Consider the following 27,724-nt stretch of genomic DNA (forward strand, 5'->3'; position numbering starts at 1 on the left):
CTGTGTCCATGTGTTCTCATTGTTCAACTCCCACTTATGAGTGAGAACATGCAGTGTTTGGTTTTCTGTTCTTGTGCTAGTTTGCTGAGAGTGACAGTTTCCAGCTTCATCCATCTCCCTGCAAAGGACATAAACTCATCCTTTTTTATGGCTGTGTAGTATTCCATGGTGTATATGTGCCACATTTTCTTTATCCAGTCTATCATTGATGAGCATTTGGGTTGGTTCCAAGTCTTTGCTATTGTAAACTGTACCACAATAAACATATGTGTGCATGTGTCTTTATAGTAGAATGATTTATAATGCTTTGGGTATATACCCAGTAGTGGGATTGCTGGGTCAAATGGTATAGGGTCAGGGGAAAGAAGCAAAGGAAATGAACTTTTATTTCAGAGCTATTGTGTGTCTGGCACTTGACTTTCATGATCTTACAATGCCCTGTGCAAATGGGCGTTATTGATTTCCTTCTTTTTTTTTTTTTTGGCGAGGAAAGAAAGACAGAGTCACACGTTCAAGGGCACACAACCAGAAGCAGCGGACTGGAATTCGAATCCATATGGAGCTAACTTTAGAGTTCATTTTTTTTCAACTCTTCTGTAACATGCTATATTAGATATTGTCACTAATTATAAATGAAAACTTAGTCATCACATAATTTTGTCAGAAGAATTATGAATGTTCTGTGTCCTTTCTTAACGGGCATCACTGGGAGATATGTGTCATCATGTAAGTTGATTGATTTATGGGTACACTCACTTTATGTCACTGAGCTGACCTTGATAAAGCTGGTGTAAGTTAAAGTTTTGAACGTAGAATAACTTGAAAGTGCATTTTTGTGCACTCAATATAAAGGTGGAACCCTAATGTATTGTAAATCAATATAAAGGGGGAACTGTATGTGTATTAGTTTGTTTTGTGTTGCTATAAGGGAATATCTGAGATTGGATAATATAAAGAAAAGAGGTTTACTTTGGCTCACAATTCTCAGGCTGTACAGGAAGCATGGTACAGGAAGCGTGCTTCTGGTGAGGGCCTCACAAAGCTTTCAGGCCTCAGTGTAAGCTTCTCTCATGCTGTGATAGAGGGAGCAAGAGAGAGGAGAAAGTTCCAGGCTCTTTTAAACAACCAGATCTCATATGAGCTCACAGAACAATAACTCACTCATTACCATGAGGAAAACACCAAAACTTTCATGAGGGATCTGCTCCCATGACCCAAACATCTCCCACCAGGCTGCATCTCCAACATTGGAAGTCACATTTCAACATGAGATTTGGAAGGGACAGAACATCCAAACTCTATCAACATGGAATATAACTGCTCTGTCAACCTCAGTTTCATGAAAAATCTGATTTTCTTTTCTTTTCTTTCCTTTTTTTTTTTTTTTGAGACAGAGTCTCGCTCTGTCACCCAGGGTGGAGTGCAGTGGCATGATCTTGGCCCACTGCACCCTCTGCCTCCTGGGTTCCCGCGATTCTCCTGCCTCAGCCTCACAGGTAGCGGGGATTATAGGCACATGCCACTATGCCAGGCTAATTTTTGTATTTTTAGTATAGACAGGGTTTCACCATGTTGGTCAAGCTAGTCTTGAACTCCTGACCTCAGGTGATCTGCCCGCCTCGGCCTCCCAAAGTGCTAGGATTACAGGCATGCACCACCACACCCAGCCAAAATCTGGTTTTCTTAAAGTGAGGTACCCCTGTTGTGATGATGTATGACTGTACACAACTATGGTTCTAAACCATCTTTGATTTTAAAAATTCTCCCCTGATTTATTAGAGCAGCATTATAGTACCATTTATGATCTTCTATTACATGAGACATACTTTTGAAGCACAAAGGCAACAAATAAATGTCTTTTGAATGAATGAATTTAGTGAGCAAATACTATGTGACAAGAATGAAGGTCTGAAGGGAAGACAGATATGTAAACACACAGATACAATAGTGTGATCAATATAACCAAATAAATGTTCTTCTATTGTCTATCATCCATTTATTCAAAGGCATTTAATATTTAGCTCCAACTATGAGCCATGCTGTAATGTAAAGGCTGGATACACAGTGAAGAGAAAAAGATATGTGTCCTTGTTCTCTTGAGTTTATGGTTTCTCCACACATATCTGCATAGAAGGCAGCATGTTATAGTGTCCACGTGCATAGGTACTAGCCCCAAACTGCCTGGGTTCAAGTCCTCCCACTTGCTAGCTCTATGACCTTGGGTAAGTTATTTAACATTTCTGTGACTTAGTTTTCTCTGGTGTCTTATGGACCCAAAAACAGTATAATACCTACCTCATAGAGTTGTTATGAAGATCGAATAAATTAATGTTTGAAAATACTTAGATTAATGACCTTCTCATAGTGAAGGCAAAATGCCATTTGTCAATGAAGCAAGTAGAATGGTCTGTAATAAACCTGAATTGTTCTACTTTTGTCAGATCCACATTCCACCTGTACTATCTATTATCTTTAAATAGACACATTTTAAAACTTAAATGTTTATCTATGTATTACCAAACATCACAACTAAGTCTCATTTTGCCAGGTGGGATACATTGTCATAAATCTAATGATGGCACAGGGCACTTCCTCTGTGAAGCCCTCTTTGTCCTCCAGGCAAGATGAGCAATACCATCCTCTGTGCTTTCACAGTACTTTGTGGCAAGCTCTAGTAAGTGCTCATCAGAATGCCTAGAGCTCAGTCCTTACTCTTGGCCAGTTGGCCCATAGGAGGCTGATCCTTTGGTTTGCCCTGCCCTTGTGGTCCCAGACCTATAAATATTGGAAATTAGAAAAATTCCACTTTGTGGAATTTTTAAGACATAGGGAAAACTTGGAAAAGCTCTTTGCGTGAAGTGTTCAATAACTGTCAGATATCTTTATAGGGGTATCTTTGTGCTGATGTGTCCATCAAGAGAACATACACAGAAGTGACACTTGCCAGGTAAGGAACACACCCACCTGAGTTTGAGGGGGCTTTGGAATGAGTATGGGGCAGAGCTAAGGAGGGTGTGTGTCTGGAGTAGGTGGGAATGAAGGATAATGGAGCTTTGGAATAAGCATGGGGCGGAGCTAAGGAGGGTGTATGTCTGGAGTAGGTGGGAATGAAGGGTCATGGAGCTTTGGAATAAGCATCGGGCAGAGCTAAGGAGGGTGTGTGTCTGGAGTAGATGGGAATGAAGGGTCATGTTCTGAAGCTGTTTCTGAGTCCATCTTTATGAGGTAGGAAGGAAAGGAGCAGAAGCTCATGCATTCTGCCCGAATGGCCAAGAGTGGGGGCTGAACTTGAAGAGGTTGCTGCAGAAGAGAGGAAATTAATACCTTTTATCTTGGGAGTCTGGAGGAAGCCATGTTTCTGTTTATTTCAAAGGGTTTAGAAAGGGGTTCACCAGGCAAACGGTAATAAAAATTCATCCTAGGTAGAGGGAACAGCATAGAACAAATGCATACAACACCATGAAATATTTGGTGATTATTGACATTTTGACAGTATTTGAATGTAGCAGGTCACCTGAAGAGTTTCTAAAGAAAAGAATATAGAAGTAAGTAGAGAATTAATCATTAAGGTCCTTGTGGGTCCCAAGATGCTCCTGGATGTATTAAGAGGTTGAATAAGAATGAAAAATTCCCCATGCTGAACCTCTTCTGCTGAGTGCATTCTGAAACAAATTTTTAAAAAATACATTTCTTTTTAATACTTCTGCATTAACCAGTCTGAGGAATCTGGCATTTAAAGACATAAATGTTTCTGAAATACCCCACCACAGCAAAATATCTGAAAATATTTCTTAATTGTTAGAAAAAAACTATTTCTGTACATGCCTGGAATGAGTTTTTTTAAACACCACTCTTCAACAGACCATCTTTCCGGCCCCAAGTGGCTGAGGATGGTGGTGCTAAGTGGTTGAATAGAGATGCTGTTGTCTCTCTCTTGCATATCACGCCTCCACTTCAATGTATAATTTTACTTTTTTGCTGGGTAAGTGCCCTAAAAGGTTGCTATAGATGTATATCCCAACACGTGAAAGAGTGTCAGATGATCAGTCAAGCTGCCTCTATATAACCGGCCTGGCAAAGGCATTTGAAAATCCTTTTGCCAAAATGTACTTGAATCCATCCCATTTGAATGAGCTCCATGCACGTTCACCACAGCCATCACCTTTTCAATCTGCCTCAAGCAAATACATGTCCTTAAACAGCTTCCTCTGGAAAGCAAACTTCCCAAGGGGAAGCGAGAGGAAAGTCATGCTTACTTTACAGTTGAAGGCAAATGGAAATGTATTGGATTCCATTCTCAGCCTTGGACAGTGGGCCTCTCTGCTGCCATACCCCCTCCAAGAAACACCCCCTGCCCTGGCCCTTGGTGTTCACTGACCTTGCCCTTCCTTGAATGCACATATTGATTAGAGTTGGTACTGGGCAGTTTAGTTCTTGGATATCAGTTGTCTTGAAGTTCTCTCTAATTGTCATCATCATTGCTATAGGCATCAAAAGTGCTTATAGCTCCAGAACATGCCACACTCTCTCATCCCTCTGGGACTCTGCTACTGTGCCTGTACCCTCTCATCCCTGTGTGCTGCTCCTGCTACGTGGAATGCTCATTCCCTCTCTTTGCTGCTAGACTGTAGTCGTCAGTCTGGGTTGCTACAACAAAATGCCATAGACAGGGTGGCCTAAACAACAGAAATTTATTTTTCACATTTCTACAGAAGAGAAATTTCAAGATTAAGGTGACAAGAGATTCAGTTCAGGTGTCAATTCTTCTGGAAAGCCTTACCTAATTCCCTCGACATCGGCTGCATTCCCTCTCTGCAAATTCCTCTTATCACAGCTCAATTGAGCTGTGCCACTGCAGACCATTTATTTGCCTCTCTTCCTCACTAGATTGTGAGCCACTTGAGGGTGGGGGCTTGTCCTTCGTTTTTTGTACTATGCAGTGTACGTAGGAGGTAGGAAGTGTTCAAATAACGATTTAATGAAAGTAGGAGCAATTACTTTTAGAAGAAATGCATAATGGATGAACTTATTGTCCACTCCTGGTAACACCCCCAATCACTACACTTTTTGTAGGGCTTTTACTGTCTTCCTAGTTTCCTAGGGAGATAGAATTAGTGATGCTTGATTCCTCCTTGGATGGCTGTTTCTAACCCTTTCCTGGTCAGACCTCATCCAATTTACCCTGTGCCTCTTGTTCCATCTGTGTCAATATGTGTACGTGTAAGTATATGTGTGCGTTTCTGTAAGTTCTCCATGGGCTATATAACAGTGGTTCTCAATCCTACTTATATGTTAGCATCACTTAAGAGCTATTATAAAGTTAATGCCGTTAGCAGAACAGATCATGAATGACAATTTATATTCCAGATACCATGAAAGCAGCTTTCGTTTGGGCTTCCTAGTTAACCAACCTCCTAACTAGGGTAGGGGAAGGAAAATAGCTCCAACATCTGTTCAGTGGGACCTCGAATTTTCAGCCAATGTGTTCAGTTCAGTCCTTGTTTGATCACCCAAAAAAAGTCATCAGTTTAAGTCAAAGTATATTTCTGAGTTCAGGAAAGCAGATTCTTGGGACAGACTCTCTAAGAGTGACTATTCGTTGGGCAGGATGGAAGAAATCCTTTTATTCATCAGTCTCCTACTGTTTGCAACTTCTTGTTTTCTTTCACTTTTTCTAACAATCTTAGATCTCTGGGCAATATGCATGCTTCTGGTGGACAGGGAGGAAACTCACATTGAGATGAAGAGAAGAAAAACGCAAGATCAAATGCTTGTGCTCTGTTCACAGCTTTATTCTGGCATATAGTAGCTGCTCAGGAAATACTTGTTGAGTGGTTGAGTGACTAAACATTTTCTCCTTACACTTCTTTCTTTGGCAAAATTTTGTGTTTCTCCCTTCCTCAAGAATATTAAGGTATGTCTAGGAATCCCTATTAGCCTAGACCAAATGTAGGGTGGTGGTTCAGGCAGGTTACTGAACCATGGTTTTTAAGCCTGGAAGCAATTTTCTTTGTGGATGGCAGTTTCACTAAGTGTGGTTAGTATGTGAGCCTAGACACCTGGTGAGTGCTCACCTCCTTCATCTGGAGCTGCCCACCTGTTTCTGTTTCTCCCATTCTACATTGTAAGCCACATACCCTGATCACTACGCTCCAACTTCCTAGGGTCTTTACTATTCTCCTAGTCTCCTAGGGCGATGGAAGAAATGATGCTTGATTTCTCCTTGGATGGCTGTTTCTAACCCTTGCCTGCTCAGACCTCATCCTATTCCTGTTGTGCCTCTTTCTCCATCTGTGTCAATATGTGTATGTATAAACATGTGTATGTGTTTCTTTTCTTTCTTTCTTTTTTTTTTTTTTCTCAGGCAGAGTCCCACTCTGTTGCCCAGACTGGAGTGTGGCAGCACAATCTTGGCTCACTGAAATCTCTGCCTCCCAGATTCAAACAATTCTCATGCTTCAGCCTCCCAAGTAGCTGAGATTATAGGCACATGCCACCATGCCTGGCTAATGTTTGTATTTCTTTTTTCTTTTTCTTTTTTTTCTTTTTGAGACAGAGTCTCACTCTGACACAGGCTGGAGTGCAGTAGCGTGATCTCGGCTCACTGCAACCTCTGCCTCCCCGGTTCAAGCGATTCCCCTGCCTCAGCCTCCCGAGTAGCCAGGACTACAGGCTCATGCCACCACGCCCAGCTAATTTTTTTGTATTTTTCATAGAGATGGGGTTTCACCGTGTTAGCCAGGATGGTCTCGATCTTCTGACCTCACGATCTCCCCGCCTAGGCCTCCCAAAGTGCTGAGATTACAGGTGTGAGCCACTGCGCCCAGCCTAATTTTTGTATTTTTAATAGAGATGAGGTTTTGCCATGTTGTTCAGGCCGGTCTCGAACTCCTGGCCTCAAATTATCCACCTGCCTCAGCCTCCAAAACTGCTGGGATTACAGGCATGAGTCACCGTGCCTGGCCAGAGTATGTGTGTGTGTTTCTTTAAGTTCTCCATTGGCTGTAGTGGTGGTTTTCCTGCCACTGGCTGTATTTTCTTATCTAGTATTCCCTAGCAATCCTTGGTTCCCTGCTTGCAGGCTCTGCTACCATATACTTGCTTATTCAAATCTGTTATATCACACAACATTAGTTTGAATTTGCAAAGCTTTTCTTCTTTCTTTTTTTTTTTTTTTTTTTTGAGACAGTGTCTTTCTCTGTCCCCCAGGCTGGAGTGCAGTGGCACGATCTGGGCTCACTGCAACCTCCGCCTCCTGGGTTCAAGCAATTTTCCTTCCTCAGCCTCCCGAGTAGCTGGAATTACAGGCACACACCATCATGCTCAGCTAATTTTTGTATTTTTTGTAGAGATGGGGTTTCACCATGTTGGTCAGGCTGGTCTCGAACTCCTGACCTTGTGATCCGCCCACCTTGGCCTCCCAAAGTCCTGGAATTACAGGCGTGAGCCCTGGCACTCAGCTGCCTCCGTTTTTTATGGGTGGATATGTGTGCTGGAGTCTGTGATCTTGATTATTTGCTTCTGTATTTGCTTTGCTCCATCCTTAGACTTCTACTTCTCTGCAGAAGTTTCCGTTGGAAACTCTTAGTCCTCTTACTGGAGCATGTAGGTATTAATGGTCCCTTGGCCACAGATGCAGCCCACAGGAGCCCAGAGCACTACCTCCAGCTCATCCATTGATACACTCCCATAACAAGGTTGGCACCTTTATCTCTCTCTGTGCCACTTAGGCATGACCCTGAACTAAAGGCTAAAATCTGGGGCAGCTGATGCATCTCCCGCCACATTTTCCTTCCACTCTTCATCAGAGAAGACATTCATTTTCTCACCTCCCACATAGTCTGCATCTTTTTTTTTTTTTTGAGACAGTGTCTTACTCTATTGCCCAGGCTGGAGTGCAGTGGTGCCATCTTGGCTCACTGCAACCTCCATCTCTTGGGTTCAAGCGATTCTCCTACCTCAGCCTCCTGAGTAGCTAGGATTACAGGTGCGCACCACCATGCCTGGCTAATGTTTTTTTTTTTTTTGGTATTTTCTGATACAGACGGGGTTTCACCATGTTGGCCAGGCTGGTCTTGAACTCCTGACATCGAGTGATCCACTCGCCTCAGCCTCCCAAAGTGCTGGGATTACAGGCGTGAGCCACTGTGCCTGGCCAATCTGCATCTCACTCTTATCTGTCTTTACCACTCTACTAAAATATCTAATGAGAAGATCTCTTAAGACAGGGACATTACTAAATTCAGTGGACGCTTTTCCACATTGATCTTGCTTGATCTTGCAGCAGTTGTTAGTATTCTTTTTATTTTTTTGAGACAGTATCTTGCTCTGTCGCCCAGGCTGGAGTGCAGTGGTGACATATCGGCTCACTGCAAGCTCCACCTCCCAGGTTCACACTGTTCTCCTGCCTCAGCCTCCTGAGTAGTTGGGACTGCAGGCTCCTGCCACCTCGCCTGGCTAATTTTTTTGTATTTTTAGTAGAGACAGGGTTTCACTGTGTTAGCCAGGATGGTCTCGATCTCCTGACCTCATGATCCGCCCACCTCAGCCTCCCAAAGTGCTGGGATTACAGGCTTGAGCCACCGCGCCTGGCCAGTTGTCAGTATTCTTGAGAAGACCTTCCTCCTTCTTGTGGCTCTTGGGGCACACACTCTTCTGCTCTGCCTCCTACTTCCCTGGAGGCTCCACCACAGTCTTCTTGCCTGCCATATCCTCCTCTACATAGACTTGAAATGTCAGGACTCCTCAAGGTGTAATTCTAGATCTTAACTCACTGTATTCTCCCAAGGCAACCTCTTCCATAATCACTTAATAACCCACTAAGTCAGGCCGGGCGCGGTGGCTCATGCCTGTAATCCCAGCACTTTGGGAGGCTGAGGGGTGGGGTGGATCACCTGAGGTCGGGAGTTCGAGACCAACCTGGCCAACATGGAGAAACGCCATCATAGTTGCTCTATATGAGGTGACAACCTGAGTCCTCAAAGATTGCATCCCAGGATGCTAGAAGGAATGTCAGATGGTCTCAGAGCCAAAGTCAGTGATCCTAGAGATCACTTCAGTCATGAGGCTCTACAGGTGACTTCAGCTCATGCTCAGATCTGACCCATCAGAATCAAGTGAATAGTCTGAGATCAGATTTATGATGCGGACTTAGCTGATGAGAATAAGCCCTGTAGTTCTGCTGGAACATTGGGAAAAAGAAGTCCTCTTTCTGCTGGAGGTTCAAGCTCATAGAATGAAGACGGCTTGCTGGGGACCATCTTGTAACCATCAAAGGCAAGCCCATGTGAGACTGAAGCCAGTAGAGAAGAAAACAGACCCAAAAGATGGAGACAGATGTTGGACAGTTCTCCTGGAGTACCTTAGGCTTTTATTTACATTAGTCCATAAAATCCTTTTGTTTTCTAGTTGGGCTTTGAAACTGGGTTTCTTTAGCTTTTAAATGAAAGGGGTTCTGCTTAATTCAAGATATGAACGGACAAAGGTGAATAAGCAGCGTGGAGGTAGAAGTGCAGCCCCGTACAGGTGAGATCACAGGTGGCATTGGCGAGGAAGGGGGAAGACAGTTGCTCTATATGAGGTGACAACCTGAGTCCTCAAAGATTGCATCCCAGGATGCTAGAAGGAATGTCAGATGGTCTCAGAGCCAAAGTCAGTGATCCTAGAGAAGAGATCAAGACGTCGAGGAGTGTAAGAACAAACATCGGCATGTTTTGCCCCATTTTTTTATTATTTTTTTTTTGTTGTTGTTGTTTGTTTTTTGAGACAGAGTCTCGCACTGTCACCGGGGAGGGAGTGAGATAGTGCCATCTCGGCTCACTGCAACCTCCGCCTCCTGGGTTCACGCAATTCTCCTGCCTCAGCCTCCTGAGTCGCTGGGACTACAGGCACACACTACCACACCCAGCTAATTTTTTGTATTTTTAGTAGACACAGGTTTCAGATGGAGTTTCCCTCTTGTTGCCCAGGCTGGAGTGCAGTGGTGCGATCTCGGCTCACTGCAACCTCCACCTCCCAGGTTCAAGCAGTTCTCCTGCCTCAGCCTTCTGAGTAGCTGGAATTACAGGCATGCACCACCACGCCCAGCTAATTTTGTCTTTTTAGTAGAGATGGGGTTTCTCCATGCTGGCCAGGCTGGTCTTGAACTCCTGACCTCAGGTAATCCACCTGCCTCAGCCTCCCAAAGTGCTGGGGTTACAGGCGTGAGCCACTGCACCCGGCCACCTCCCCATTTATAATAAAGTGGAATCTGAACACTATAACACACCGAACTTAACTTTAATTCCACGGAGTTCCAACACGGCAAAGAGATGGTTTATGGACATTTGAGAAAAACAAATCACTTTCAGCTAACATATATGCACACTTGCTAAACTCACAACTTTGCTTTAAAAGTAAAGTTTTGTGATTGGCAGATAATGAAATGCCTAAGATATAATAACTATAATAATGATAATAATGACAATAATGACACTTCCTGAAGACAGGCCCCTTATGCATCTCATTCATAGCTCCGTCCCTTCACCTAGAACAGTGGCTAACACACAATAGGTGATCAATACATATTTCTCGAATAAATTAACAACAAAACTCATATTTATTGAACACTATGTGCCAGGGAAAGACATGGAAATAAAATTTATTAAAATTACAGATAATGATTAAAATAACAACACTTACAGAACAAACTGTGTGGCAGGAATCAATTAAAGTATTTTACATATATTACATCTATTAACTTCATTAAATGCTACAGACTGAATTGGATCTCCCTAAAAAAAAAATCATATATTGAAGCCTGAACCCTCAGTATCTTAGAACGTAACTATATTTGGAACTAGATAGGGCCTTTAAAGAGGTGATTAAGTTAAAATGAGGTCATTAGGGCAGGCTCTAATCTATGGCTAGTATCCTTATAAGAAGAAAAGATTAGGTCTGGGCATAGTGGCTCATGCCTGTAATCCCAGCACTGCAGGAGGCTGAGGCAGGAGGATCCCTTGAGGTCAGGAATTTGAGACCAGCCAGGGCAACACAGAAAGATGCCTGTGTCTATGAAAAACATTTTTAAATAGTTAGCCAGATGTGGCTGTATGCACCTCTAGTCCCAGCTACTCAGGAGGCTGAGGTGGGAAGATTGCTTGAGCCTAGGAGTTTGAGGATGCAGTGAGCCAAGATTGCCACTGCATCCTGGCCTGGGTGACAGAGTGAGATTCTGTCTCAAAGAAAAGAAACAAGAGATGATTAGGACACAGACACACACAGAAGGATGGCTATATGGGAACGCAGGGAGAAGATGGCTATCCTTAAGCCAAGGATAAAGGCCTTAGAAGAAACCAGTTTTGCTGACACCTTGATCTAAGACTTCTACCCTCCAGAATTGTAAGGAGATAAATTTCTGTTTTGTAAGTTACTCAGTCTAGGCCACGTGTGGTGGCTCACACCTGTAATCCTAGCACCTTGGGAGGCCAAGGTGGGTAGATCACTTGAGGTCAGGAGGTCGAGACCAGCTTGGCCAACATGGTAAAACCCTGTCTCTACTAAAAGATACAAAAATTAGCCTGATGTGGTGGCATGCACCTATAATTCCTGCTGCTAGGGAGGCTGAGGCAGGAGAATCTCTTGAACCTGGGAGGCGGAGGTTGCAGTGAGCCAAGACTGCACCACTGCACTCCAGCCTGGGAAACAGAGTGAGACTCTGTCTCAAAAAAAAAAAAAAGAAGTAACTCGGTTTATGGCACTATGTTATGGCAACCCTAACAAACTAATCCATTAACTCTTGTAATAACCAGGTAGTCTGACTTCAGGGTTCATACTCCTAACCACCGTGTTACACTGGCTTGCACACAGCAATGGCTAATGTTATTGGCCACTTGCCAATAGTTGCTCAATAGCAAGGTGGCTGCCTAAAACGAAACCTTCTGTAGTGCCTCATGCCTTTGTCAGTTTCCTTCAGCATTTTGTTCCCACTTTTATTACTTATTCTTCTATGTCTCGCTTGTTTTACCCAGGTGCAATGTACTTGCCCTTGGTCTGTAGTACTTGGGAAGAGACCCACAGGTTGCTAACTGAGATCTCATAGAATCTCATGGGATCTACCATCCTTTTCCATACAGTACGATCATTTGGTCAACTAAATACCAGAGAAGTGTAAAGCAAAGATCGTTTATTCATTCAACAAACTGACTTGCTTAGTTCTTTTCATCTGCCAGACTGATCACACACTGAGGCTGGAGAAATGGATTAGCTGTCAGCTATGGCATGCAGCTCTGCCATCTTCTTGCTGTGAAATGAAGTTGATATTCTTCTACAGAGGGCCGTTGTGAGGATTATTAAATAAGATGGTTTATGCAAAGTGCTCAGCACAATGCTAGTGACCGAGATGGCCTTAACTTTCCTCTAGGCTTGACTTGACTTTAGACAGACTTCTTTCTTACTTGGGGTCCTTCTCTTCCCTTTTTAGAGCATTTTCTTTAGAAAATCATAATTGTGAATTCTTTCTCTGCCCCTTTGAGATGTAAATCTTTTTATTTTTATTTTTGAGATGAGGTTTCACTCTTGTTGCCCACGCTGGAGTGCAGTGGTATGATCTTGGCTCATCACAACCTCTGCCTCCCGGGTTCAAGAAATTCTCCTGCCTCAGCTTCCCAGGTAGCTGAGATCGCAGGTACCCACCACCACGCCCGGCTAATTTTTTTGTATTTTTAGTAGAGACAGGGTTTCATCATGTTGGCCAGGCTGGTCTTGAACCTCTGACCTCAGGTGATCCACCCACCTTGGCCTCCCAAAGTGCTGGGATTACAGGTGTGAGCCACTGTGCCCGACCATAAATCTTTTAGATCGCACCGCTGCACTCCAGCCTGGGTGACAGAGCAAGACACCATCTCAAAAAAAAAAAAAAAAATTCTCATATTGTTAATGAATTTGTGTTATGTGGCTCAATTATATTAATAACAATTGAATTTCAAATAAAACAAATCCTCTTGCCAGTGGACAACCCAAGAATGTCTTCCTCTAGGACCTGGTAACCATCCTTTTGAAATGTAATCATCATGGAAGAGAATCCCTCTACCTATGGGAGGGGAGGAGCCTAACTTTCAGTGGGCACCTTGCTCTGTGTTGTAAAATTTCTTCCTGTCAAGAAGATGCAAGAAAGCTTATTTTCCTTTGGGTAAGGCCAATTAGCAAGCACAAGTCACCTATGGTCCGACTCACCCTGGCTCTTAAAAACTCCCCCACCTTCAAAAGAAGACATTCATGCAGCCAACAAACATGAAAAAAAAAAAGCTCAACATTAATGATCATTAGAGAAATGCAAATCAAAACCACAATAAGATACCATCTCATGCCAGTTAGAATGGCCATTATTAAAAAGTCAAGAAACAACAGATGGTTGCAGAGAAATAGGAACACTTTTACACTGTTGGTGGGAATGTAAATTAGTTCAACCATTGTGGAAGATGGTATGGTGATTCCTCAAAGATCTTGAACCAGAAATACCATCTGACCCAACAATTCCATTACTGGGTATATACCCAAAGGAATATAAATCGTTCTATTACAAAATACATGCATGCGTATGTTCATTGCAGCACTATTCACAATAGTAAAGACATGGAATCAACCCAGATGCCCATCAACAATAGACCGGATAAAGAAAATGTGGTACATATATACCATGGAATACTATGCAGCCATAAAAAGGAACGAGATCATGCCCTTTGCAGGGACATGGTTGGAGCTGGAAACCATTATCCTCAGCAAACTAATGCAGCAACAGAAAACAAACACTGCATGTTCTCACTTGTAAGTCGGGGTTGAACAATGAGAACATATGGACACAGGGAGGGGAAAAATACACACTGGGGCCTGTTGGGGGGTAGGGTAGGGGGAGAGAGAGCATTAGGAAAAATAGCTAATGCATGCAGGGCTTAATACCTAGGTGATGGGTTGATAGGTGCAGCAAACCACTATGGCACATGTTGACATATGTAACAAACTGGTATATCCTGCACATGAACCCCAGAACCTAAAACAAAACAAAACAAAACAAAACAACCTCTTCTACCCTTTGGTTCGGTGCAGTTGACTTCAGATTGAGTTCTGGCCTCTCTTCCCAATTGCAATAGCCTTGACTAAAGCCTGCCTTTCTGGTTTTTTTTTTTTTTTTTTTTTTTTTTTCGAAATATCGATATACCTAGTTGAATTTCTTCTTTTCTGTTTTGTTCCAGTTTTCTAGAACAGGCACTGCAAATGAATTACTTGGAAAATATCACACAGTTAATATCGACCATAGAAGCCATGTTGCATGCCAATAACAGTGCAGATGCTTCTGAAAAGCCAGGTGTTTCCCCATCCACATTTTATATATTTTATTATTATTATTTTAAATTTATTTTTCCACAATTTATTGGGGTACAGGTGGTATTTGTTACGTGGGTAAGTTCTTTAGTGGAGATTTGTGAGAACCTGGTGCACCCATCATCCGAGCAATATACACTGCCCCATATTTATTGTCTTTTATCCCTCACTCCCCTCCCACTCTTTCCCTCAAGTCCCCAAAGTCCAGTGTATCATTTTTCTGCCTTTGTGTCCTCATAGCTTAGCTCCCACATATCAGTGAGAATATATGATATTTGGTTTTCCATTTCTAGCTACTGCCTTGCTGTTGAACTTTACTCAGTGCACTTTTAAATTTTGACAGCAGGTATACAGTAAGTGTTCAATAAATATTATGCAGTAAGTCTATTATTATGCTTCACTTTCTGACCTCCAGAACCCCTTATGGTCTTCTGGTGAACGGTGTGTGATGTGACCAAGGTAGGGCCTGACGCCAAGTTAGGGCTCATTAATGGTTAATCATCTCTGATTTCTCCATTATTGTGTGCAGGATGTGTGTAAATCATGAGCATGTAGACGTGTGTAAGAAGTAATCACTGCCCCCTCATGACCTTATAGTCACAAAGACTGTCACATAACAAGCATTCGATGATCATGTGGCAAGATTTTAGAAGAGGTTGTGCAATCAGCTAGGGAATACACAGGCAGTAACAAAGCTCAGCCTGGTGACTGGGGAAGACTTCATTTTACCAAAGAGGGACCAGCAGGAAGAGGAAGAGGGAAGACACAGAGTCAGAAAAGCATGTGGCATGTTGGAAAGCAGGGAGCTGTTTCCTGTAGCTGGGGTTCAGTGTATAGAATTTGGATCGGGGGCCAGGCGCGGTGGCTCATGCCTGTAATCCCAGCACTTTGGGAGGCCGAGGCAGGTAGGTCACCTGAGGTCACGAGTTCAAGACCAGCCTGGCCAACATGGTGAAACCCCTGTCTCTACTAAAAACACAAAAATTAGCCGGGCATGGGAGGTGCCTGTAATCCCAGCTACTCTGGATGCTGAGGCAGGAGAATCACTTGAACCCACGAGGCAGAGGTTGCAGTGAGCCAAGATCACGAGACTCCGTCTCAAAAACAAACAAACAAACAAAAATTGGATCAGGGAAGTGGGAAGAGATGAAGCTGGAAACATAAATTGGAACCTGATTGGTGAGGTCATTTTATGGCCACAGCATTCGCAGTTGATAAGCAGGCATGTTGCATGGAAGGCTTTTAAGTAATAGGTGCTATAGCCAGTGTTTGATTTAAAGAGGTCAATGCTGATAGTGTGTAGGTTAGATTGAAACATACAGGGTTTTCATCAGGAACAGGAAGGTTAGCCAGGGGGGTTATTGGAATTGTTTGGATAAATGATGATGCAGGACTCAACAGTGGCCGTGGAGGTGGAGAGGTGGGGAGGGATGTGAGGAATTTATAAGAGATTGGCAGGGAAGAAAGTGGAGTGTAAAGTAGAGGAAGGGATCATGCGAGGTTGGAAAATGGCATAGATCACAGTAACATTAACCAGAGCAGAGAGTGCAGGAGGAGAGGCTGCATTGGAGGCAGAAGGGAGGCAGGGAGAGAGATGATGGATTCAGCTTTGGACTTACTGCATTTGAGGGGTTTGCGGTATATCAAGATGGAGTTGACAATTAGACCTTTACATTTGAGTCTGGAGCCTAAGAGAGAGTTTAGAGATAAAGGCCTGGGATTGGTTGGCATTCAGGTTACCACTGAAATTCCAGGCACGATTGAGTTCTCCAGGGGGAGTATGATGAGAATAAAAGAAAAGAAAATATAAAGGGGCTAAGATAGGTGGACACAAAGAATCTAAGTTTATGAGTCTATGTCCCCATAATTGGAAGCACTACTAATAAGAACTGTTCTTCCAAAAGAAATCGACACACTTAAATGGGACCAAAAGAGACCATGACCTTTTAGGCAGCCCTGTTAGACTACAAACTCCATGAGGTCAGCCAGCACATCTGTGTTATGAATGAATGAGCGTTCATTGTAGTTGGCATACGGAAGACCAAGAGACACCTGAAGGCTGTCCTGAAAGGTTTGAAGAGCCAAGTGGACACCACAAGGGTCTTACTGGTTTGAAAGTTCACAGTTACGGCGTGGACATTACAAAAAAAGTAGATTTCAGCTGTTACATCAAAGAAGAGCTTTCTGAAAAATGAAGGATTGAGGGCCGGGCGCGGTGGCTCACGCCTGTAATCCCAGCACTTTTGGAGGCCGAGGTGGGTGGATTGCCTGAGGTCAGGAGTTCGAGAGCAGCCTGACCAATATGGTGAAACCCAGTCTCTACTAAAAATCCAAAAATTAGCCGGGTGTGGTGGCACGTGCCTGTAGTCCCAGCTATTCAGGAGGCTGAGGCAGGAGAATTGCTTGAACCTGGGAGGCAGAGGTTGCAGTGAGCTGAAGTCGTGCCACTGCACTCCAGCCTGGGCAACACAGAGACACTTCATCTCAAAAATAAATAAATAAATAAATAAATAAATAATAAAGGATTGAACAGTGAGTCATGGGTTTGATGTCCCCAGAGGCCATTAAGCCTGAGGCTGGGGTGGTCTTCAGGGATGCCGGAGAAAGGATTCCCTATTGCCTGAGGGTTGGAGGTAAACCCCTCTGAGATCCTTTCTGCCCTGAATTGAGACCTAACTTGCAGGATTAATGGAAAAAACTTGTATATTAGAATGAAGTTCATCAACATTCAAATACCAGGTTAGTGGCTTTTTAGCTGTGTAATCTCAGACAAATTATTCACTCTTCCTGAGTTCCAAGTCTTCCTTAATACCATGGGCTTATGATGCCTATAGTAAAGGTTAGGATTAGGGTTTGCTACTTATCATAGAAAAGCTCAGATACCACTGACTTGAATGAAATAGAAATGTGGTTTTTATTTCTCCCAGAAATATAGTGTGTAGGTAGGGATTCTAGGGCTAGTGTGCAAGTTTCTTTTATTTTTCTGCCCCACCATCGTCATGTTCATCCATCCTCATGTTCACCTCAAGATTCAAGCTACCTTTAAGGACCACCCCTACCCCCACCTCCACATTCTAGGTTGCAGGAACTGTGGGTGGGATGGGGGAAAAGACAAATATAGGCCTGTTTTCCTGCTGAACCAGTTTCCTTCTGCTTTTATCTAATTGGCCACAGCTTAGTCTCATGACCACAACTGACTGCCAGGGAGGCCAAGAAATGTTCTCTTTGCTCCTCATTCCCCAAGCAATTATGACTCTATCACTAAAAAAGAAGGTAGAATGGATATGTGAAAAGTGAAGTAGAGGTTCCTCTTCAAAGACTTTCCTCCCAGTCTAATTAGGAATAAATAGTAACTTCCCTTAAAAGCAAAATTTATTCAAAGATCTGTGCTAATATTCTTAAATATCTGCTAGCCATAATAAAGAAATCAATGTACTTTATGTTCTTAGCTCCCACACTTTAGCCTAAATATTTGCCTTGGCATGCTTATACTAGTCCAAGCAAGCATTAAGTCATAGCCTGTTCCTCTTCCTTATCTGAAGGTGTTTTTACTTTTCTCAGCATTCCACAAGTTACTTCCTCCTTCCTTTGTTCTCCTCTGCCTTTGCCTCTTTTAAAAAGTTCTAAGTTGCTAGCCAATCAAGGCAAATACAGAATGTGAGGTCCCATTCCAGCCAGTAGAAACCAGACACAGCAGTAAGGTGGAAGCGTCAGGTTATAAATGACCCTGTCTCCTTTGTTCAGCGTACTCTCATGGCAAAACTGCTGGTGAGTGTACCCTTTCTGCAGAAAGTATAAAAATAGCCTTGCCGAGATTTATGTTCAAGTGCTATTTCTTTACAGCACTGAAGAACAAGCATTTCAAACAGATATCACGGCACAATTGCCACTGTCTGCTCCTCCCCCTGGCAGAGTTCCATGTGGGTGAAAGAGATAATGCAGTATAAATCAAATGCCTGAGCATAGTAGATGTTCATTAAATTGTCATTCTATTCTTATTCTACAGTAATTTGCAAGCAGATGGAACTTCAATATGGCAATAGAGAAATAATCAATTAGACCAGAGTCTCCTCAGGAAGACTTTCTATAGGTAAGATAGAAAAAAGAATTGTAGTTTCCATTAATTGGCAATAGTAGGAAGAGTATTACAGAATAGGGGAAAATAGGAGGATAATTGTAATGCCCATTTGCTGAGGTTATGTGCCAGCCACTGTGCTTAATGCTTGGCCAGTGTTGTTCTCATTGAATTCTCATAACCACCTTACAAGATAAATGCTATATTTGACCCTGTTTTACAAAGGAAGAAAATGAGACTTTGAGCAGTTCACTGACTTGCCTGTGTTCAGGTAACTACTAAATGTTCAATCCAGAATTCATACTCAAAGATGTCAGGTTTTGAAGCCTGTAGTTCTAACCATGAGGCTGTATTACCAGCACAATTCATTAATTCCTGCAAGCAGTCATTCATGCAATGCATATTTATTGAATTTCTACTCTATGCCAGGCATTGTTTGGAGCCTGGGGATACAGAGGGGAACAATACAGACAGCGTGTCTGTTTCAACGAATTTATATGCTGGTGGTGGAAATAAGTAAGTAGAAATAAGTAAGTAGAACCCTAAGTGAACAAAATAATTGCAGACAGTGATAGATGTCTTGGAGGAAATAGAACAAATCGAAGACTTGGCTGGTGGGAGAGGCTACTTTCAGCAGGGTCCAGGAAGACTTCTCTGAGCTGGGGACTGGTTGGTAAGAACCAAACAAGTGGCTAGGCACAGTGGCTCATGCCTGTAATCCCAGCACTTTGGGAAGCTGAGGCAGGAGGATCACCTGAGGTCAGGAGTTCAAGACCAGCCTGGTCAATATGGTGAAACCCGTCTCTACGAAAAAAAAAAAAATTAGCTGAGCTTGGTGGTGGGTACCTGTAATCCCAGCTACTCGGGAGGGTGAAGCAGGAAAATTGTCTGAACCTGGGAGGCTGAGGTTGCAGTGAGCCAAGATCATGCCACTGCACTGCAGCCTGGGTGACAGAGCGAAATTCCCTCTAAAAAAAAAAAAAAAAAAAAGAACCAAACAAGTAATGATTTAGGTCAGGGAGATTCAGATAGAGGGAGTGGCGTGTCCCAAAGGAATGTACCTGGCTTGTTTGAGGAAGGAAAGGAAGACAGATGGGCCTGGGGCAGGAGAAGGAGCACCTGTGATCGCAGAGCCTTAGCCATTGCAGAAAGAAAGATTCAAGACTCTTCTGATTAGATTCTTTCTGGAAAGAGGGTGCTGGAGAAAAGGACAAGGCACTGTTTTTCTCTTGTGTTTTTAGAGTATTCTCCCTTATCTGTGGCAGATGCATTTTAAGACCCTCAGCAGATGCCTGAAACTGCTGATAATACTGAGCCCTATACATACTGTCCTATGTTTTTCCTGTATATTCACACTTTTGACAAAGTTTTATATATAAACTAGGCACAGTAAGACATTAACAGAAATAACTAATAATTATTAGTAGTGAAGCAAAAATTAAGTAAAATAGGATTACTTGAACATAAGCACTATAAAACCTCAAGAGTTGAATTGATCACTGAGATGACTACTAAGTGACTCTGGGGCCGGTAACACCTGCAGCGTGGATACGCTGGACAAAGGGAGGATCCACATCAGGTCAGGACTGAGTGGCGATTTCTTCATGCTACTCAGAGCAATGTACAATTTAAAACGTACAAATTGTATATTTTGGCCAGGCACAGTGGCTCACACCTGTAATCCCAGCACTTTGGGAGGCCGAGGTGAATGGATCATGAGGTCAGGAGTTCGAGACCAGCCTGACCAACATGGCAAAACCCCATCTCTACTAAAAAAAAAAAAAAAAAAGTAGTCGGGCTTGGTGGCAGGTGCTGAGATCGCACCACTGCACTCCAGCCTGAGCGACAGAGCAAGACTCCGTCTCGAAAAAAACAAAAACAACAAAAAAGAAAAAAATTGTATATTTCTGGAATTTCCCATTTAATATTTTCAGATTGAAGTTGACTGAGGGTAACTAAAAACCTCAAAAATCAAAACCACGGATGGATAAGGGGAGACTGCTGTATTTATAATTTTTTTCTTTATTTTTTAGTGTTGGGTATGTCAACCCATGAGACAAGGAGAGTAACATTTTGTTCTGTTTAGGAGTCCATCTGATTGCATGTGGCCATATCTGGTTCACTTCAGTGAGAGAGAAGCATGACTATTCCGGGGTGGCCTTTTCCTCTTTCCAGGTTAGACAAGTGTTTGTGGTTGCTATGGAGCATGTGAGAATGATGGAAGGAGTTCAGCAGTTACCACTGACAATTGAGCGCACCCCGCATGCATGGTCCTGTGCAGGATGAAGCTGTCCCTGGTCAGGGAGCTGCAGAACCACAGCTCCTGCAGAATGGTTGAAAGCTGAGCTCATCATATGGAACTGTCCAAGGTACAACACCAGCACGTGGCTAATTCAGCATCTTACCCTCGAGGAGTTCAAGGGTACACAGGGTCAAGGTTTTGCTTAGCAGACTGGCCTTAGACCCTTGGGAATCCCGCAGAGTCTGGAGCCCAGGACAAGAGTGTCTGGTGGGAGAGCAATGAGGCCCAGGAAGGGAGCCAAAAAATGTCCCTCAGGGCCAGGCATGGTGGCTCACACCTGTAATCCCAGCACTTTGGGAGGCCAAGGCAGGTGGATCACCTGAGGTCAGGAGTTTGAGACCAGCCTGGCCAACATTGTGAAACCCCGTCTCTACTAGAAATACAAAAAATTTGGTGGGCAAGGTGGCGCATGCCTATAATCCCAGCTAGTCCGGAGGCTGAGGCAGGAGAATCACTTGAACTCGGGAGGTAGAGGTTGCAGTGAGGCGAGATCGCACCATTGATTGCACTCCAGCCTGAGCAACAAGACCGAGACTCCATCTCAAAAAAAAAAAAAAAAAAAATTCCCTCGGAAGACCTGAATGAGACCATCTCTACTGCATTTTGTGTAGTCCTGGGTTGTGACAGTTGAGAGGCTGCAGAGACAATTGAGAAGAAAAAGTGGGCAAGATTGAAGAATGTGAGAGGTATCGGTCCTGAATGCCGGAAGGGGTAAAGGGACAGAAGTCAGCTGTTCAGGAAGAGGAGCTGACTTTGGATTTCAGTTTAGAGTCCTGGTAAAGCATCCAGGTAACATGATGAATTCTGGAAATGAAGCAGGGCTTATAAATGCACCTTTAGGAATCTCCTGGTGAAAATTTCAGGTCAACAGTAAAGGTTTTTGCAGTCTAGTGAGCCACAGGGGACAATTAAATCAGGTCTCTAAGGTGGTGACCTACTAGCCCACACCTCATGCTGGCCTTGAAAACTGTCTGAACAGGGCTAGGCTGGGGCATTGGGAGCTGCTACTTTGGGGTTGGGAATGTAGGGGCTGTGAAGGGGCTTGGCTCTCTGAGAGATGCAGGAAAGTCACATCCTCCTCTTTGTGCCACCTCTTGTGCTGCTGACCCCTCCATCTTTTAGCAACCCATTTTTCTTAAGTACTAAATGATGGAAGACGGACAATTAAGCCAGAGCCCAAGTACTTCATCTGCTGTTAGTTTCTTTAATTGTATTTCCTACACATTCTTTATAAATAGATTTAAGCAAGACACTATGTTCTTTAAATTGTGCATTTTTGTTGCTATGGAAACGGTTGCTTTTATTTCCACCCCCCACCCCCCAGCCTAGCCATAAAGTGGAAGTTAGCACCTGTTTTTCTAGACAGGTGAATTATCTACTAATCCTTGTCTTTTAAGGATTAATGAGTGGGTCAAAATAACCTGCTGATGGTGTCACTTCAAGAGAAGCATCCAGTGAGCAGCTGTGATTTTCAGAAGACAAAATCCATTATTGCTAACCTTTCATATAAGCGACTCATAGATTCATAGACTGTAGGAACTGGAGAGGAATCTCTAAAGAGATAATTCTCATAACAACAATTTGGAATCACCTTATAGTATGCATTCAACGTGTTAATTAGTTTCTAAAGGAACTCTGAAATCAAATCATTTGTTTGAAAACATTTATTGAGCATTGGTACTGAGCTGGAGTAGACACAGGTAATCATCCTGGAACATTGCATTGTGCCTGTCACATGAAAGAGACTCAGCAACTATTCCTCTGTGAATGTCCATCTCCAGGCCGGTGGGAGAGATGGATATTTTACAGGTTATAATGTTCTATGCCATGTGCATGGATATGGCATAGGAGCATACAGTAGGTCAGATCTCTGACTCCTCTGTTTTTTTGCAAGGGGTGAGGAAATTAAAAGTAGAGGATTGGCTGGGCACGGTGGCTCACGCCTGTAATCCCAGCACTTTGGGAGGCTGATGTGGGCAGATCACCTGAGGTCAGGAGTTCGAGACTAGCCTGGCCAACATGGTGAAACCCTGTCTCTACAAAAATACAAAAAAAAAAAAAAAAAAAAAAAAAAAGCCAGGCATGGTGGTGGGCTCCTGTAATCTCAGCTACTTGGGAGGCTGAGGTGGAAGAATCGCTTGAACCTGGGTGGCTGAGGTTGCAGTGAGCTGAGATTGCACCACTGCACTCCAGCCTGGGTGACAGAGTGAGACTCCACCTAAAAAAAAAAAAAAAAAAAAAAAAAGTGGAGGATTAGAAGAGAAGATATTTGTCAAAATCTTGTGGCTAGTCAGTGTCAGAACCAAGTCTAGGACCCAGGTTTCCTGAATCCCAGTCTGATAGCATTTTCCTACATCACATGGACCTTAAAACAGTGCTTCTGATACATCAATGGCCACAGGGTTGACCTGGGGCTATGGACTGACTCTTTGTGAAAAGGAAAGGATCAAAGCAGCCTCAGGGTCTGGCTAGCAGAACTCATGGGCAGCCCCTTCAGGGGACAACTGTCAGGGTGAACGTTTCCATTTTAAGACCTATGTCGCTCTACTGAAGAGACAGTTTTCCAGGGAAGAGAGCCTCACTGACCTAGCTGAGGTCCAGGGCTGACTCCTCAACCAGGGGAAGTTTGGGAACTCTGAAGAACAGTTCAATGCATACTGCGTCCATTGCGGCAGCATAGTTCTAAAAGTGAAGCAGAGATGCTTTCACCAGAACAAGCAGGAATGCATGCCAGACAGTCAGGAGAAACAGGTGTCCGATGAAGAATTTCTCCAGCTAAATGCCCATACATCTACATTCAATTAGCAAGCAGCCCTATGTCTCACCTTATCCATTGCCAACTGCTTGGTCCAGGCTAGCCGTCTCCCGTGGATCACCGCCTTGCTCCCAGTTATCTGCCTGCTCCACGTTGCCCCCTGCAGTCTGTTCCGCACACAGCAGTTTGAGAGAGCCCTTTAAAGCACAAGGCAGATCAAGTTACACCTTTACTCACAACCCCTCCGCAGGACTTCTATCATCCTGGCAATTAAATCCAAATGCAAAGTCCACACATTGCTCTGCAAGGAGCTACCTGCCTTCTGCTTAATCTCTCTGCCCTCCTCTCCTGCGGTTCTCTCCGTGGCTGTCTGTGCTCCAGCCCCGCTGGACTTCTTCCTATTTCCTGCACCTGCCAAAATGTTCTCATCTCAGGGTCTTTGCATTTGCTCTTCCTTCTGCCTCCTAGTTGCACTGTTTATTCCCTTACTTAATTCGAATCTCTGTTCCTATTCCATCTTCTCAAAGAGAGCTTCCGTTTCATGTTACCTGAAAAAGCTGCCTGCCAGCCTGGACATTCTTTAGCCTCTTGGTTTTATTATTTACAGGAATATATATTCGTTCAGTGTTTCTTTTCTCATTAGAATGTAAGCTACACAGGGTTTCTTTTGTAGCTCAAGAGCCCAGGAAGGAGTTGGCACTAGTAGATATTGTGAGAAGAATGAGTGAGCATACATCTATGTTTAACACACACACACACGCACACACACACACACAGAGATCTTTTTTCCTATGATTTCAGGTGGTCCAAATAATTATCTTACTCCAGGTAAAACTAAAGTCCTGGCTGGGTGCTTCCAGGTCCTCTGAAGCTTGAGGGTCCATGCATCTTAGGTTAGAAACCTCTGCTATGATCCAAGTATCTCCAGTGCTAAGTGAAAGGGGTCCCAGTGATTCAGGAACTCCCACCACACTCGTCTTGCTCCCCAAGCTGGCTTTTCAAAGAGCCATTCCATTTTCTACCCTTGAGTGACAGTGATACAACTGGAATTACAGAAGAATTACCATATTAGGTTGGTGCAAAAGTAATAGTAGATTTTGCCAATAAAATCGATGGCAAAACCACAATTACTTTTGCACCAACCCAATAAAAATAACAAAAATTAACACCTGTCCAAGGCACATAATATAGTATGTTAATTACAAGGAGCCTAGAATATCATTTGCTAAATACAAGGGCAGGACAAAATTTCAATTCAATTCAACAAATATTTATCAAGCACTCACCGTGTGTCAGCCCATCTGCTAGGTGCCGGGAGAGTGGCAGCAAAGAACAGTAGCACTTACTCAGGGGGCTTACATTCAGGAGGGAGTGGGCAGACAATGCAATAGAACTGGTTATAGGTCTGCTGGAGCATAAATAATAAGGTGACCAAGACAACAGAGAAAAATAAAATCAGGGAAGGGGAAACGGCAATGTCATTGATGGAGAGTGTGCAATGATAAATACGGATTTTAGGGAAGACCTTGCTACTAGAACAAAGGGTTGAAGGAAGTGTGGGAGGATGTGAAGATAATCTTGAGAAAAGCATTCCAGGAAGAAGAAAGAACAAATGCAAAGGCCCTGAGTTGGGAGTCAGATTCGCCCTAGCTAGGAGGTAACTGTGGCAGGGATGGAGGGAGCAGTGAGAGATGAGAAGGAAATATGGTCGGACAAGAAAATGTATGGCTTTGGGTGCCTTTGCAAGGACTTTAGGTTTTTTTGTTTGTTTGTTTGTTTGTTTTTTAGACGGAATCTCGTTCTGTCGCCCAGGCTGGAGTGCGGTGGTGCGGTCTTGGCTCACTGCAACCTTTGCCTCCTGGGTTCAAGCAATTCTCCTCCCTCAGTCTCCAGAGTAGTTGGGACTACAGGCACGCGCCACCACGCCTGGCTAGTTTTTGTATTTCTACTAGAGATGGGGTTTCACCATATTGGTCAGGCTGGTCTTGAACTCCTGGCCTCATGATCCGCCCGCCTCGGCCTTCCACAGTGCTGGGATTACAGACGTGAGCCACTGCGCCTGGCCAGGACTTTAGTTTTACTTGGAGTAAGATAATTCTTTGGACTTCTATGAGCAGAGGTGCAACATGTTCTGACTTGTGTTTTAACAGCAGCACCCTGGCTGATGTGTTGAGAGTAAACTGTAGACAGCAAGCAGGGAAACGGAGATCATTAGGAAGATCAATCATCATCAAACAAACAGAACCCACCTTTATTCTCTTTCCTGCTCTGGTGGGTCTCCCTTGTAGTCAATATCCTGGGAACTCAGAAAGATTTCATTACTGTGGATGAAAAGGTTTAGCCTGGGGAAAGAGTTGCCGTTCCCTCTGGGTATGCCCCAAACTTCCCATACAGAGGAAATCAAGACGTGTGTGTTTGTTCCTTCCGGGTGGATGGTACCCTGGTGAGCCCGCTCTGTTGGAAGATGTAGAATATTCATGTAGGTATACAGCTGGCAAGAAGCTGGGTGATGGGGAAAATGATAAGAAAGGGCTTTTAAATCAGGAGCCATCTCCCAAGTGGAAATTAGTTAAATTCAGTCAATTGCTGACTGATTTTATGTTATGGAACTCAAGTGCTCTGAGGCCCAGTCAATCGAAACCCTGTTTCGAAAATGAGCCAGTTAAGGATGGATCTGCTGTTCTATTATTAAAAGAAATGGATCTGTTCAGAGAGTAACACATATAACACTAAGAGCCTGCTTGGTGGATGAATGCGCTTGGTTTTTCTTTGTTGCCTAAGACCTGGGATTAAATTCTGGAGAAAGTCAGAGACCTGCAGAATTTTTACTGACAAGGCATCCTAGGTATCACGTGATCACCTTCATTTACTAATCCTAAAACTGAGGCTTAGAGAGGGCCAGTAAATTGCTGTGGTGAACCCCCTCCAGATTTTGGTGGCTTCCTGCAATAAAGTGTTATTTCTTGCTCTCATCACAGACCAGCGTGGCTAGGCAGGGGCTCTGTTCCACAGAGTCCCTCAGGAACCCAGGCTCCTTCTACTATATGTCCTGGCTCCTCCCATCTGCAAGTCCTCAGAGACATCTCAGTTTAGCTGGAGAAAAAGTGTAAGGATCATGAGGGGTTTGTATGGGTCAGACTTAGAAGTGGCATGTATCGGCCAGGCATGGTTGCTCATGCCTGTAATCCCAGCACTTTGGGAGGCCGGGGTGGGCGGATCGCCTGAGGTCAGGAGTTCAAGACCAGCCTGGCCAACATAGTGAAACCCTGTCTCTACTAAAAATACAAAAAAATTAGCCAGGTGTGGCGGCAGGCGCCTGTAATCCCAGCTACTCAGGAGGCTGAGGCAGGAGAATCGCTTGAACCTGGAAGGCAGAGGTTGCAGTGAGCCGAGATCACACCATTGCACTCTAGCCTGGGAGATGAGAGCAACACTCCGTGTCACAAAAAAAAAAAAAAAAGAGAGAGAGAAGTGGCACGTATCATTTCTGCTCACATGCTGCTGGCAGAACTCAGTGTCATGGCCACAACAGGAAAATATAGTCTAGCTGTGTGTCCCTGAAGAGCACGTGGATACTGGTGAGCACTGGCCATACCCACCAGAATTGGTGAGTACTAAGCACTAAGTGACGGTGCCAGGCCAGAGAAATGCCACAACGGACAAGAAGGGGTATGCCCAAAGCTTCTTTTGATTCTGTCCTTTCTTCCCTTTTCCCTTTCCCCCTCCCTCCCTCCCTCTCTCCTTCCTTCCTGTCTGTCTCCATCTATCCTTTCCTTCTTCCCCGCTCCTTCTGCTTATCACCCCCTTTCTTTTCGCAGATATCTGGTGAGCATCTACTAGATGCCAGGGTTGGGGAGAGTCAAGTTGAAGCAAGCATGAACCCTCAAGGACCTACCATTTCAAGGCAAGAAGTAGACACAAATACAGTTATGCACAGCATAATAATATTTCGTCAATGACAGGCTGTGTATCTTGATCCCATAAGATCATGATAGTGTGTTTTTACTATCCCCTTTCTCTGTTTAGATATATCTAGATACACAAATACTTACCATCATCTTACAACTGCCTACAGCATTCAGAGCAGTCACATGCTCTGCAGGTTTGTAGCCTAGGAGCAATAGGCTACACCATATAGCTTCGATGTGTAGTAGGCCAGACCATTTAGGGTTTGTGGAAGTGTAATCTATGATGCTTGTACAATGATGAAATCTCCTAATGACGCATTTCTCAG

At 43.8% G+C, this 27,724-nt stretch overlaps 1 long non-coding RNA gene across 1 annotated transcript in view; it reads left to right on the plus strand.

Annotated features, from left to right (window-relative positions):
- Window positions 1-27,394, plus strand: part of LOC129023415 (uncharacterized) — a 44,526-nt gene extending 17,132 nt beyond the window's left edge. The window contains exons 3-6 of the long non-coding RNA XR_008496798.1: window positions 2,889-2,947; window positions 18,365-18,448; window positions 18,863-18,949; window positions 27,309-27,394. This is a non-coding gene — a long non-coding RNA (uncharacterized LOC129023415). The remainder of the gene's footprint in view (window positions 1-2,888; window positions 2,948-18,364; window positions 18,449-18,862; window positions 18,950-27,308) is intronic.
- The last annotated feature ends 330 nt before the right edge of the window (window positions 27,395-27,724 follow it).

The sequence above is a fragment of the Pongo pygmaeus genome, chromosome 23, assembly GCF_028885625.2.
Source record: "Pongo pygmaeus isolate AG05252 chromosome 23, NHGRI_mPonPyg2-v2.0_pri, whole genome shotgun sequence".
Lineage (NCBI taxonomy): Eukaryota > Metazoa > Chordata > Mammalia > Primates > Hominidae > Pongo > Pongo pygmaeus.